The sequence below is a fragment of the Brachyistius frenatus genome, unplaced genomic scaffold (assembly GCF_029030835.1).
Source record: "Brachyistius frenatus isolate BFR_SWC_R1_liver_20210118 unplaced genomic scaffold, ASM2903083v1 Contig_57, whole genome shotgun sequence".
Classification (NCBI taxonomy): Eukaryota; Metazoa; Chordata; class Actinopteri; family Embiotocidae; genus Brachyistius; species Brachyistius frenatus.
Genome location: NW_027210656.1, coordinates 259,795 through 274,771, shown reverse-complemented (window position 1 = coordinate 274,771; position 14,977 = coordinate 259,795).

Sequence of the window (14,977 nt, the reverse complement as noted above, 5' to 3'; positions counted from 1 at the left end):
TCTTCTTAATATCTTATTTTGAAAATATTTCCACACCTCTGTAAAAGACTTTTGAATCCTCATGTGTGTGACTAATGCTATATGTAAAAATAAACTGACTAACAGCGAGATACAACCAGCCTGGCCTGGTCTATGTTTTCAGGGATTGGTTGCCAGTAACCTGTCCCAAATTAATTTAGTGAATAGACCGGGTCTGGCCTCACTCCAGTGGGGATTTTTTTTCCAGTCGTTGCATCCTAAGGTTACCCTCAGGTTAATTTTGAAACTATCGGAGCAGCCTTTAACCAATCAGTCTTCACCATCATATGACACATTAAAAAAAAAAAAAAAAAACGTATTTCCCCTTGTGGGATTAATAAAGTAACTATCTATCTTTGTTTGCTGAAACTGGCCAAGCGATGAACAACAGCGACCCTCCCGCAGTGTGAGCAGAGTGCGGCGCCATGTCCGCCTTCTTTTCTTTTTCTTTCAAAAATGTTAAAGCATTGTTTCTCCTCCGGCTTCATTTCCTCAATATTTGCTATTCTTGCTCAAACTGTTTTTAGTGTTTGAGCTCACTCTTCCACCACCGCCACCATTGTTAAAACTACATTTCAAAATGGATGCTTGACTTTAGTGTCACCGCACTTAGCCACCCACAATGGTTGCTGTTTGACACACCCTTCAGAGTGGCTGAGTAACCCTCATGCGACCAAGGTTTCCAGACTGTAATCACAGTGAGGACTGAAGCTGAGTGATAGAATGACAGAGTCAGGCTGGTGCCTAGAGATATAGCAGTGAAGAAACAGACAATTCAAACACAGCAATAGCCTGATGACCGAAGCTAACAAGATACATATTTACAAGTATAGAGACATGAGAGGGGTATCAGCCTTTTCATCAAAGTCGTATTAATAAAGTGCAAAACAATATTTCCTGGTCTTCTTATATTTGCTCAGTCAGATTTCTAAAAATCACATCTTGGCTGTTTTAACACCATTATTCCATGACGTGTGATGCACTCGTTCTTTGGCAGGAGAATGAGCTTGTGTGTTTACTCCGTGTGGTCTATGGCTGATTGAGAGCGTGCGTTGGCTCAGATAACATGTTTAAAGGATGCATTTGAGCCAATCTACTTTGGGGAAAACCATGTGTGGGATCAACGTTGGCATGCTGATGAGTTTTGCTCAGGTGTTGCCAGAGGCACCATGATAATGGTCAGAGCATGCAGAATCCTTCCAGGTGCACTGATAGTTCAGGAGGAATCGATGAAATACACACCAAAGCGTCAACACACACTGAAGTGATGCTGAGGCTCATCATTTGCAACGCAGAGACATCACACTCAAAGGTGAGAGGTCGGAGAACTTTCACTGTCCAGGAAATTAAATGCAGCCATCATGGCTGACCCTGACACAGTATCTCCAGAGAGCTGAATCCTCCCCACAAAGCACAAACACAAGGATCCTACCTACAAAGCATAAAACCCACTGAAGGATTTCTTTATTTTGAATACTTTAATGTTCAGTATATTGAATAAAAACTTAATTCAGAATTATTTAAAACCATTTAGAATGACATGACAGCATAGCCGGCGAGTGCTTAGAAAGTCCATTATGTTCTGATGCTACTGTCTGGTTTGTGTTGAGATTTGTCCAATCAGAGTCCCTCCCCATCCACTCTGCCCCAGTTCTCGAATAGTCCCCATCTGGTTTGACAATCTGTTTTGATGGAAATCAGTTGTTTTTTCTCCTCTCTCATCTCTGCTCTGCTCTTGCATTTTTTTGTACTTGAAGTTTCCCTGCGATCATGGCTCAGACGCTTCAGATGAAACTTGGGCATGATCACAGTCTCTCTCCAGCATCGCCACCAGTGCTTCGCAGTGCTCACGCCCCAGGGGAGTGGAGCCTTGTACAATAGGATCCCTTAAATTTCACCTAAAATAGGACTCCGAGATTATTGAGATGGAAAGTGAAGTGTGAGGTCTCCATGCCACTGTAAAAAGAAACCGTTTTTTTTTTACCATCTGTCAATTTTTTCAGTCTTGATTTTTTTTTTCAGGCTGTTTCATCTTATTCATCTCACGAGACCATTAGTCAGTCTAATTGTCTTGTAGATCTTTAAAGGAGCTGGAAAGGGGTGATTTTATTAAATTTGATCTAGTTTTCACTGAAATACACTTTATTGTTCTCTTGAATAGTAATTGACAAGGTAGCTCCTTTAAAGGGATAGCAGATTAATTCATCTGTTATTTTGATAAACTGAATCAGGAATAACAAAACAAAACAAAAACTGGATGAAACTGATGAATTATCCATGGAAGCTGTTCATTTTGTCTGTTTATTTCAGTCTGACTTTTATGCAAAATGAATAATAAGTTAATGTACCAAAAAGTGTGTTAAATTTCAGCTGGCAGGAAAGTTTTATCAGCTCTGCATACCTTTGGATGTCAGTGTTGAAAGAGTAAACACTGTTAAGAGAGTCAGCAAGAAAACAAGAGAGGGGAGTCGACTCCCCCTCATCGCCCCTCCCTCGTCTATCTCTATGGAATAACTGTGACTACCATCACAAACTCTGTCTCTGTCAACAACTGCCAATGCATCTTCAGACGGTAAATCGTGATCAACATGGAGAGACTCTACCCAGGCAGAGAGGCGAGGAAGCAGAAGAAACAGCGTTTCTTTTCCTTCTTTTTTTTTTCCTTGCAGAGGCATTGTGAATATTCTTTTGTGTCCTGCCTTCCTACTCCTCCCTTTTATATAGCAAAGTTTTGGAGTGTTTTTAAATGCAAAGGTGGTGTGCTTTTTCTACTCCCTGAGTGCATTCCCATCCCAAAACACTTTCTCTATCTGTATCTACCACCCCACCCGCCTCCCTCTTTTTCTCTCCTCTGTCACCCTACACTTCTTGATTTTCTGTCTCCCACAGGTTCACCAAATGACACCGTTGCCTCAACGTTCTTTTCCTACCTCCTTCCCATCTTGGCCCAAATAATTTTCTTTTTTTTAAGGTTCTGACTTTACTTCAAAGAGGTTTTAAGGCAAGTGGTTCTACTTCTCCTGTCTTTAATGTGAATGTGAATGAGGAGGATACAGCCAGCTGGTCAGAGTCAAACAGTGAAAAAAAAAAGAAGGTGCCTTCAGCTGTACAGCTGTCAAATGTGGTTCGAACCCACAGAAGTACAGGACATTTGCACATATATGCAAAGACAATAAAATAAAAAAAATCTCCGGTGGTATATTTCTGGCATTCTTATTCTTTGCCCCTGCTTTTTATATATCTAAAGACCAGTAAAGGCAACTTTACTTTAGTCACTTCTAGCGTCCTTTAAGCCTTGTTTGCTGAGAAACAGAGGGATGAGTGGTGATAACACACCACACATGAACCTTAAAACATGTCCTACATCAAAGGAGCTGCCTGCTCTGTTCTGCATGGAACCTCTCAGATTACTAGAACACAGAAAAACTGCTCAATTAGCGGTGGGCAGAGAGGAATAAAAAGAGCGCTTGATCTGTGTTTGACAGTGTAGGCTGTATTTAATCCCTGCCACAGACTATACAAGAATCCTGTTATATTCACATCTTCTTCAAAACAGCAGGGTTTTCAGGGTGGCGCTTCAACCACACCCACCTCCACTTCTTCTCCACTCATCTGCCTCTTCCCTTTTGGGCTGTCCCAGGTGCTCCTGCGTTTACTCTACGTGATTTGATCATTTTGAAAAAAGTGCAGAAGAAGAAAGGGAGTCATTGTGGCCACTCCCTGCGCCCTCAGGCTGCTCTTCTTTTATTGCAGAATGTACTTCCTTTGCTCTACCATGTATGTGATGCTATTCTTTACTTCTCTGCTGTATGGGCTGCTGTGTTCAGCTAACAACAGTCCCCTGGTGAATCAAATCAGGAGATTATAAGAACATTCAAACGGACCAAATTGGCTTCCAGGAGAGCTTAAATCAATCTAAAGTTAAAACTGCAGAGAAAGAGGCCTTGGGATATTTGGAGAAAGAAGGACAATCTAGACAGGGAGGGTGGAGGGCGGTGTCAGGGAGATGAGAGTTAACCAAGGCTGTTTTGGGTAATACCAGCGTGAAATGCCACAGCATCAATTACAGAATGATTGAGGGCAATCTGACTGTGTGTGCGCTGCCATTCAGCTGGAGGATATAATGGATAAACAGTGATTATGTCGAGCCCTCCAGATTGAGGATGTTCATATTTACAGTGTGACACTGGGACAAAAACAGCTGTATCACTGCCTGTCATTTATGCAATATGTATTTCATTGCAGCATTTCTCCAATTACCTAATTCTTAAAAGGAGCACAATACAGTGAAATGTGACTGCATGAAGCTGATGGATTGTGGTCTTTTTCAGGAACATTGTTCATGTATTTTCTCTGATTGGCAAACTAATTGACCTATACGCCACATTGCTACACATAATCATGGTTTAATACCGTATTTATCATTGAAATCCTGCCTTTTAAACCTGTCTCATTTATGCTTGAAATTCTGAAAGGGGCAGCTTTCATCTGCAGGAAGCCAAACCTATACCAACACACCTCTGTCTCCCTCTGTTTCTGTCTTTGTCTCTCTCTCTCTCTGTCTGTCTAACCCACCGCCCCCTGCTTAGTTAAGCTTGCTAAGTGATAGGCTGTGGCATGGGCTGCTTCGTTCAAAAGACAGGCACATCATTAGGGAGCTGAAGAGCGCGGCTCCTGCCCCCAGGGGAGGGATGACAGTCCGTCACCGCCCTGGGGCTTACCTCACTTTGGACCATAGAAATCAAAGATGGTGCTGTGAAATTTGAATAGAATAGGGTGAAATACGCACAGTGCTTTTTTTTCTTTTTCTTCTCGTCCAGTATTAATTCTGCTGTTGGAGGAGAGGTACAAAAGCTCCTACCATTTTGAAGTGATGATGATTAATCCTTGAGTGAGGGTCAGGCCTCTTCACAGGGGGCTTTTGAGGCTTATGAGAGTCAATAAAAATAAATTTGAGGAAATGAGGAAATACTGTTGTCAGGTATAATTTAGTTGGCCAAATGTGGTGCCTCAAAAGAGGTGTAAACATATTCATTATTTACCTTTAACTTCACAGATAAACCCTCCTGAAATGCTATTATAATGTTGCAAAGGACGACTGCTCCTCAGGAGCTTTGTAATTAACCAATTAATTATTGAGGATCTAATTGAGTTTGCGGTTCAGGATCTTTCTTCATCTCGTGGTATATCCTTGGTCTATTACTGCCATACTTCCCTTCATATTATGCATGTAATAAACAAAAACATAATTCTTGTCTGCCATGTGTGTACCATAGACACCTGTGTCATTGTCTCATCAACTACTGTAAAAAGGTAGCAAGAGGATAAGCCGGTTGAAATTCTTTATTGTTTTTCTATCACAACAAATCTAAAGTCTAAAACCGACAATGAATTGATCCAAGTATCTAGCATTGCCTGTGGAGTCAAAGCCTGATATATTTGTTAAAAAAACAATAGAAACCAAATAGTGACCAAAAGTGGGTCCGTTATTCCTTTGGTTGATGCTGGTTACAGAGGCTCACTGTCTTCAATCCTCTATCTTTTATGCTCACTAAGGTTTAAATCTGGTGTCTGACTTGGCCAGCGTGAGAGCCTCCAGTTCTTGCCACTGATAAAAGCTTTAACTTACGACAAACTACTTTTTACAGCCAGACAAAATTGTCGACTTCTGAATTGTTCCTGCTGCTGGTTCCTTCCTGCATCGCCTACATTCGGAAATAGTGAGCTCGTGGTTACAAGGTTGGAAGTTGCAAGAACAGTGTTACTCGGCAACATGGATGGTGTCTGGAAACCACAGAGGCTAAAAATTCAGCAAAGCTAGCAGGTGGGTAACATAGTGCAGGAAATACAAAGGCATAATGACAGCAGGAGAAGATGAAGCCACTGGGAACATCAACATTTTTCCTTGGACATATTATTCAATTAGGATGATGAACTACATATGGCTAAGATGACAACATGGTGGCTTAACAGCCGATGAAAAATTAACTTCCAAACGCTGCCTTTTTTGTTAACGTCAGCAAACACATAACAACTCGTGAACTCTGAGGTTAAAATAGGATAAACAAGACCCCATTTGAAGATAGCAATTATCACTAAAATGAATGAGCTAGTTCCAGAAACAGCCATACAGGCCGAGCGCATGTCATAACTTCCTCCATGTTTCACTGATGAGCTGGAACGGTTTGGATCACGAGCAGTTCCTGTCTTTATGCTGATTTCTGGTTTTCTATCACTTAAAAAAAAAAGGCCAATTTGGTCTCATCTGTCCATTCAACCTTGTTCCAGACCCTTTCTGACTTGACTTTGTATTTTTTTGGGGAAAAAAAATCCAGTCCAGCATTTTGATTCTTGCTGCTGATAAAAGCATTTTGCAGTGGAGCCTCTGTAATTCTGCTGTTGAAGTCTTCAACAAACTCTGACTTGTGACTCTTTCGCACCTGCACTCTCTCGACCGGCGGTGGGGTCACTGACAGATGTCATCAGCTGCAGTTCTTTTTCATGGGCGACCTGTAAAAAAAACTACTGGGGGATTTTTAAGGTAAACACCTTAAAACGTTTTTTTTTTGTTGTTTTTTTTCCGAATTTTCCACGCTGGTACTTGATATATTTGTTTTCTATGCCATCATTCTCATTGATGGTTTTTGTTTTTGTGTAATAATTAATTATTGATTAATTACCAATGTGTTCCATATGCTACTTGGCAACAGAAATGTGTCTTCCCAAGCATTCTCTTTCATAATCACCAGCATACATATACTGTATAATGCAGCACACAAACCAGTAGTCCATAGAAGCCTATATGCATACAGTGCAGACGCATTGTAATCCAGCTAGTATAGATGTAGATATAGTAACCAAACAGCATACTGTGGCTATCTTACACCACTGTGTCTGTGATTTAAAACGTTATTCAGTGGAGCCGTGGGATTTAAAGGACCCCCAACAGTATGATCCATTTTGGCTCCTGAACAGAAATCTGGGCGGTGCTCTGCCTGCTTATACACACGGGAGTCTTTGTCAATGCTAATTGGCGAGCGCATTGACCAAGGAAGTGGAACAGTGCTTCCCGAACACATCACGCCTTGTTCGTTATTGAGTAAATCCAAATGGTACTTTTCCTGTTGCGTCGTGGAAGCCTCCGGCAGCCCCAAGATCTGACAGGGGAGCTTAACCTGTAATTTTGTGCTGACTTGCGGCACACTGGCCAGAGGGAAGTCGCCATTTCACTGATTGCAGGTTGTGGAGAGAAATCTCCCACCGGCTCATCTCTCCTGCTCTAATAGCAAAACCCGAATTTCCTGACACTCAATTCATCTCAATTTATTGTATGTTGTTTCCATGGAGAACCTATTAGCACATTAGCTGTGTGCTCATTCTAACCGCCACAAATCACAGTGAGAAATAGATTCCTCTCAACTGTTCAGTGGCACCCTGTGTAACTGTCAGAAGCTGCTGGATGGTGGTAAGATAGGAAATGCCCCCGTTTAATGTGTAGTGATTCTTTCTGTGGCATTTTGCTTCCTCCTGTTGTCTCGCCTCTCTTATTAACGTGCACTTAAATTCCCTTTGTTCTCTCAAGTGCTCATTAAAGAATTCAGTGCCTTCTGATGTCTATAGTTTTACATAATTAGAACCCAAGAGGGTTCCACATGTGCACTAAAGTTCTCCATTTGTTTTACTCTGCATAAGAGGAGCAATTTGTTTAATTTCTCTGGAGTTTAACCTTGCTGACTGTGATGGAAATGCACCTGCAAATCTTGCATTCAGTCAGATCACTGGTGAGAAAACACTGTTTGAGAGAGTTGTCTTCCTTGTAGTGTCTGTAATATCATGTATAAAAGTGTAATATCATTGCCTTTAAAGCATTACAGAAGAGTGTTATCAATCTTTGTATGTGACTAATTTATAATTGTGATACATTCACATTATTCATGCATGCACACATTTACTGTTTATAGCCTGTCGAGAAACATTGACCGGATTTGTTGGTCTACATCCATCCTGGCTGACAACTCAAAAATGTTAAAAGAATAGCCCTGATGAGAAGATTGATCACGGAAAATATGAAGCGACAACGAGCAGCTGTATTGCTTAGCACAAAGGATGGAGAAAGGGGAAACCAAAGAACCTGCATCTGACCAAACTGACAAGATCCACCGAGCAGGAATTCTGAAGGTCACTAATGAACACGCCACATCTCTCTTGTTTAATATGTACAAGTGCAGAGTTCTCAGTCCATACTTATTTTACTTGGGTCATGTGCCTGATAGTTCCCTGGCTGGGACCGGTACCATCCTGGAATTTCCAGTGGTTGCCTGGCAACTAGTCCCAATCAAGGCAGCCAGGCTCGTAGTTGTCTCCTGTTTCCAGTCTACATGCTAAGTTAAGCTATAAGATAACTGACTGCTGACACCATTTAGATACTTATCATACAGACAAGAGAGCTGTATCAACCTATCTATCTATCTATCTTTGGCTACGCAGTGAATAAGAATATTTTCAATAATTTTTTTTATTTCTTTAACTTTTAATATTATAATGACCTTATTTAAGCTGATTGAAAACCAGTTTCATAGCTATATACTTCTTAACTAGATGGAAAATTGTCTTCCATCGTGCATGGTCCTCTGTGTGGTTTTAACTCACCACAGATGTGCTGTGAGCTCTACGAATATGTCCCCCAAGAGACATTAATTTCCTTAGCCAATATTGAGACCTTCAGCCTTGGTAAACTCTAAGGATCGTTTTTAACTCCTCTCCTCCCCCTCTCCTCCTCCTCCTCTCCTCTCCTCCTCTCCATCCTGCAGGATGAATGAAAGGAAACCATTTGGCAATGTTTGCCATACTACCAGCGGTGCCAAAAATGAGGGACAAGGACGGAGAATGTATTCAAAGCCATGCCCCCCTCAGTGTCTTCTTTAGCATTTTTGTATTTGTCCTGATTTCTCTCGCAAGGCTGTACAAGGCTGAGGGTGAGCGGCACATATGTGCCTGCATGTTAACGTGCCCTTGTGTACACACAGTTTGACTGGGGTTGGTGTGTGTCGGGGGGTCTGGACTACGGAGAGTGTGACTTGGGGAGGGCTTCATGTGGTGTTCCAAAGTGAGTGGTCCGTTGAGGAAAACAATAAAGCACAAATGACGACAGGAACAGATGGCCTTCTTTATTGTCCCCTGAAATGCAAACACTGAATATCTTTGCTTGGTGGGTGGCATCATTATATATTTATTTTCTCCCTCCTGTCCCTCTCCCCGCTAATAGCACTGGTGGTTGGCACCTACCCACATTTAAGACTAAAAGGCCCGATAAAGGGTTGGAGCCAGATGCTTATTATTGGTTGCTTAAGATTTAATGGGCAATGACACAGAACAAGGATGATGTGGGGGGGAGGGGGGGGGGGCACAAATGTCCAACCTGTCTGTTACGTGCACACTACAGATAAACATTCATTTGTAAAACATGTAACAGTATGACATCACAGCATGAGCACTGTGACTCTGTCCTGAATCACCCTGTTTTCTACTTAGTGGGCTGCTTTTACTTTCTAAAAGATGATGGGGATGTTGCATGAGCCAATTCTCAACACAGAGTCAGCTAATTATGGTGGTTATGATATAGGGATGGTGAATGAGGCAGAGGCAGAAAAATATCTGGGTTTATTTTGTGATTCTTACGACGTAGCCTCCAAACATGATATCAGTGCTCATTAAAACTTGCCAGGCAAATAAAAGTTTACCTCAAGCTTGGTAACTCTCCGACTCTACATGCTTCACGTTAATGATTCGGTTGACTCTGAAAAAGCAATTGTCATTGTAAAGTGTCAAGTTTGCAGGTGTTGGCCACCTCCCAATGTGGACTTAATCACTCTTTATACTACCTGACTTAATCTTTTGCGCTTGCCATAATTGCTATGTCCACTTGGTTTCAAAAAATGTAAATATGGGTCATATTGAGCTGCTTGCGCAGACAACCTATAGGGGAGGATGGTGTGATTTAAAATCATATCTTTCACGGCTGCTTTTCTCCTTGTAAAACATATTACTAATCACAGCGATAAATTATAAAACAAGCTCAACAGACCCTGGGGCTCAAGAGTTCAGGAGGAAACTAAGAGTACCCATTGTCTGTTGTCTGAGTTTAGAACACACCTTCAGAGGCTTATTCACTCAGGTTTACTGTAGGATATTAGGGATGAATATGTCAGACTGACACCATTCAATATGGTGTCAATATGAGAGGATCTCAGCCTTTTTTCTTTGAAGTCAAGTGTTTAGATTTGCAACAAAAAATACTTTTGAAACAAGATTTTTTTTTATCAATAAAATGAAGAAATACGGATGAATGTATCTGCAAGGTTGCAAAATGCTCCCACTGAACAGCATGTTTCATTTGTTCTCTCGACAATAACAATATCTGCTTGAAGCTACTAAAGCATGATTCATGTTTTTTATGTAATCGAAGCATGAGGAAAAGATTACAGTTAAATATTTTAAATAGTCAGTGACGAAGCACAAGAGAGGTTTGCTGTTTCAGCCATACGCAGGACTCTGTGAACCAAAGTCTTCTGAATTATGCTGTCAAGAAAACAATTAAAGACTTTGATTTGGATTAGGGGGATTACTAGTTTAAGCTCTTTATTACTGAGTCTTTAGCAAAGTTACCTTCCATTTCACTGCAGTAATAACAAAGAAGGATCCTCGAACCATGTGAGGATTTTCAACCGTGTAGAGTTTGAAAAAAAAAAAAAAAGAAGACATAAATACCTTTCTGAAGCTCTACATTCGCACTGCATTTTGTTAAATCATTACGTCATTTGTCTCGCTTATTCCTCTTTAACCCTAACTCATTGCTCTTCCTCTAACTTTTGCTCATCTGTTTAACACGACACCCTCGCTCCCTCTCTCTGTGCCTTTTTTCCGCCTCCTCCTTCGTCTCTTATCTCTCGCCAGCTTATCTCGCATGCTCTCTCGTTGCCCCTTCTCCATTTCCAGCCCCTCCTTTTACACCTTCCCCTGCTCTCTCTCTCTGTGCTCCACGACCATAACACAGTGGTGGCCGCCCCGGTTTTTGCTGGGTTCATCGCTCCTCTCCCTGATAATTCCCCTGTATTAACTGGCTGGAGTTATTACCCGTTATATGAGATGTCTATGTTGAAAGCGCTTTATGAGATTCTGGTCCCTGTGGATAAGATGATGGAGTTGGTGAGTGCTGTCATCCCCCAGCCACATAATGGCATCAGTTGGGAAATACACAATGCCATGGATTATTGATAGAGCCATATCTGCACTTCAGCTGACAAATTCCTGGCTTGGGTTGAAGGGGCACATAATCCTGAAGAATATCTCTGCTAATATGGCCGCATCCATACAGTTACACCTCTGCTCTCTATGGGATGCTTTGGTTTCCCTCCTCCCTTGTGACAAATGATAGAGCCTTGCCAGTGATTCAGATGAGAGGGTGAAGATTTATTCCAACAATAGGCTCTCCCACACCGTCTTACATCGAAATAAGTATCACCAGACTGCTGCTACTCCCAACACCAAAAATATGATTGTATTTCATGACCAGAAGCAAAAGAGAATTGAACAAGGAGGACACGCAGACCTTAAAGAGTGATCGTGAAGGAAAGCTCTTTGGCTCTCCCAGGTAAATCTCAACATACGGTAAAAAATCTGAAGGTGATAGAGCCATATCGCAAAGGAAAGATAACCTCTTCTCATTACCAGTTCGCCACCCATCAAAACAAGTAGCTAAGAAAGAAGGTAAACAATCCTGCACTCCCTATAAATAGAGTGTAGTAATTCTCCTGGCTCTCATTACATGCCTCCTCCCTCTCTATTCCTCAATCTGTCTGATGCGCTGCGGTGGGACTCGGGCTCAACGGCGTTTAGTCGGTGTGAAGACCACAGGCTGCATTCTCAGTTATGGCCTTGATTTTTGATCCCAGATGCAAGCATTACACTCGTGCGTGTGGTCGGGGGGGGGAGGGAGACAATAACTGATCAAACGCAAGCGGTTAACAAAGCAACTGGATGATGCAACGGGTCCAATAAAAGAGGCCAATGGGGCGACGATTTATCAGACGCTGTTGTGTTTACATTAGCGCGAGAGCCTTCCAATATCACTGCAACAAAATATAATCACAACACATTTGCGTTTGTTTGAAAAAATATTATGCAAATAACCAGACGAGCGTGTTCTTGTGGATTGCTCTTCATTGCCCATCTCGAGACTCAAGCCTCAGTAGCCATGTTGCTTTTCAGAAGAATATGAAATTACTATCACATTGAGGGAAATCAAAGTCTTGTTCTGCTGCAGTCCTCTGGGCAGCATTGTGCAGTATTGCTTTGGAAACGGGCCTAATTGGTATGTGTGGGCCAAACTCACCCCACTGCCTGAAACTAGCTGGCTTCATGTTCACAACAATTGGATTTGGAATAGCTGCCCTAGATTGTTTGTGTTTTGCAGTTCGGGTGTGTGTGTGTGTGTGTGTGTGTGTGTGTGTGTGTGTGTGTGTGTGTGTGTGTGTGTGTGTGTGTGTGTGTGTGTGTGTGTGTGTGTGTGTGTGTGTGTGTGTGTGTGTGTGTGTGTGTGTATAACATCAAAAGTGCAAAGCCAATACCAATCTCTGTCTATCATATTAGAATGCATGACTCTTGTAATTGCTTGAAGTCTATTGTAGCTAATAGCATCAACCATGTATTTTTAAAAGTGGTGGGTGGCTGTGGTCTCCTAACGAAAATGGAGGGATTTGAGCTGAACAATTAGTGGCATCTCCCATCTGACAGACCATATTTCTGCCTTTTAGCTCAGTGTATGGCCTGGCAGCGCACCAGAAAGCAGAGAAAAAAGGAACATTAAGTCACCTATAATTTGCTTTCCGACAGTCAGAATGTGAAACAGACACATGACAGCTTCGTGATTCATCTATTCCATGCACCATGTCTGCCTACTGAACGATGATTGGCAATGGCACAGGGCTCGCCTCCACCATGCAAGCACAGTGTACGGGAGTCAAAACTTGTAATGTTGTCTGCTTTACTATTAACCTAATATCTTATTTTGAAATATGGAGGCGGGCGGGTTGTTTCTTTGCGTGTCTTCATTCTGTGGTCTCATCACAACCTTACATGGGGGCGTGGGGGGGGGGTGTTGAGTGAAAGCTCCCCTGCCTGCCTCTCACCTCTCATCAGAGGCTATAAATGCACAATGTGTAAATAATTTGGGAAGCATATTAACTCTCATTCTGTTATTCAGCAAAACCCTAAGCACTGCTGGTAATGTGCACTGTGCTCACCTCCAACATGGAGGTTTGCCGAATTAGCTTGCGCCAGTAAGTTTTTTCCTCCCTAACGCACCATGGTGCAATATTGGGAGAGAGAGAATGTGATTACAAACAGTAAGTTATTGCCTCGGGCACAATTAAAACTTTGCAGACGAGCATTCCTGATTGCAAACTGAATCAGGTATGGTGTTGGTGTGGCATGTTGCTTGTTAATTGGTTAATTACGAAGCAGGAAGGCTTGCTGTACAAGTATTAACTGGGAAATCTGCTCCACATTTTCTGTCAGTCCCGCATGTAAACCAGACACTGGGGCAGCCCCTCGACTAAAAATAAGCTCATCAGCAATTTGAAGCTGTGTGGGCTGTCTCTCATCATGATGGAAGAGCTTTCACAAATGGGCCGCTTGCTGCTCACACACCCCGATGCTATTCTTCAAAACATACAATCTTTCTAGATGCATTTGTTGCCATAGGTGCAGTGATGCGGTTATCTTCAGAGTTATATAAAAAAAAATCCAAAGAAAATGATAATAGTTGTACAGAAGTCTTGCTGTGTTGTCTTTGCAGTAATTTTTGAGAGGTTTGAAATGCATCTTGGAATTTATTGGAGGTTGTTATGTTGTTATGAAGCTGTTCTCTGCAAGATAAGGGGCAAATCTGGTTAGCCATGGACTGGTCCAAGGACCGTGAAGTGCACAGCACCAATGACTTAACACCATGACTTGCAGGTGTATTGCTTCATGCAACATGTTTCTGACAAAGTCGGGGAAAAAACAGCCCAGGGCATGGACTTGCCACAAGGACAAGCCTGTACACACACACACACACACACACACACACACACACACACACACACACACACACACACACACACACACACACACACACACACACACACATTTACGCACATGCACACCTCGTATCTCTGAGGAAATGTTAGGATTTCTTAGTCAATGCCCTCGCTGCCTCAAATCCTACAGGTCTTACTCAGAGCCAGTGTTCACTGTTGCTTGAGTAAATCAGAAGTGTTTTCTGACTGCAACTGCATTTGGATTTCATTAAAGCAATGCCACAGGCTAAAAGCTGTCCACATCCCTTTATGAGCATGCTTTTCTGACCTTTCTGTTCAGTGAGGCTTCTTAGGACTGAGGACTTGACACAACATGACATGTTGCCAGGTCAGTAAACATGGTGTTGCTGGAGATGAAACAGCAACAAGCAGAAAACAAATTGGAGATTTGATGCAGGCTTTGATTTTCTTTTCATCCATTCAGACCATGTGTGGGTTTATTATATTACAGTTATTATAGGTCATTGCTGATATAACTGAAAATCATTGCTAAATGGAGACAGGATCTGGTTTCTGTTGTTGGAACAATATATATGTACATGTAACACTGAAGGTGACAAATCTAACTTACCTTTGTGTATTTGTTAATTTTTTTTATTTACATTTTTTTAAGGCTGGAATTCCTGAATTTCCCTCCTTGCTTTTCATTCATGTACCTCTTCACAAATTAAGGGGACATACCAGTATAATTAATCAGTCTTTAATCATGTGAAAGCATGGCGAACATGTCCACACACTTTCCACTTTAGATTTGTAGACTAGTTTGACAGAATTAATAAAGAATATGTATTCTTTTGTATAATCAACATGGTTTCCATTTG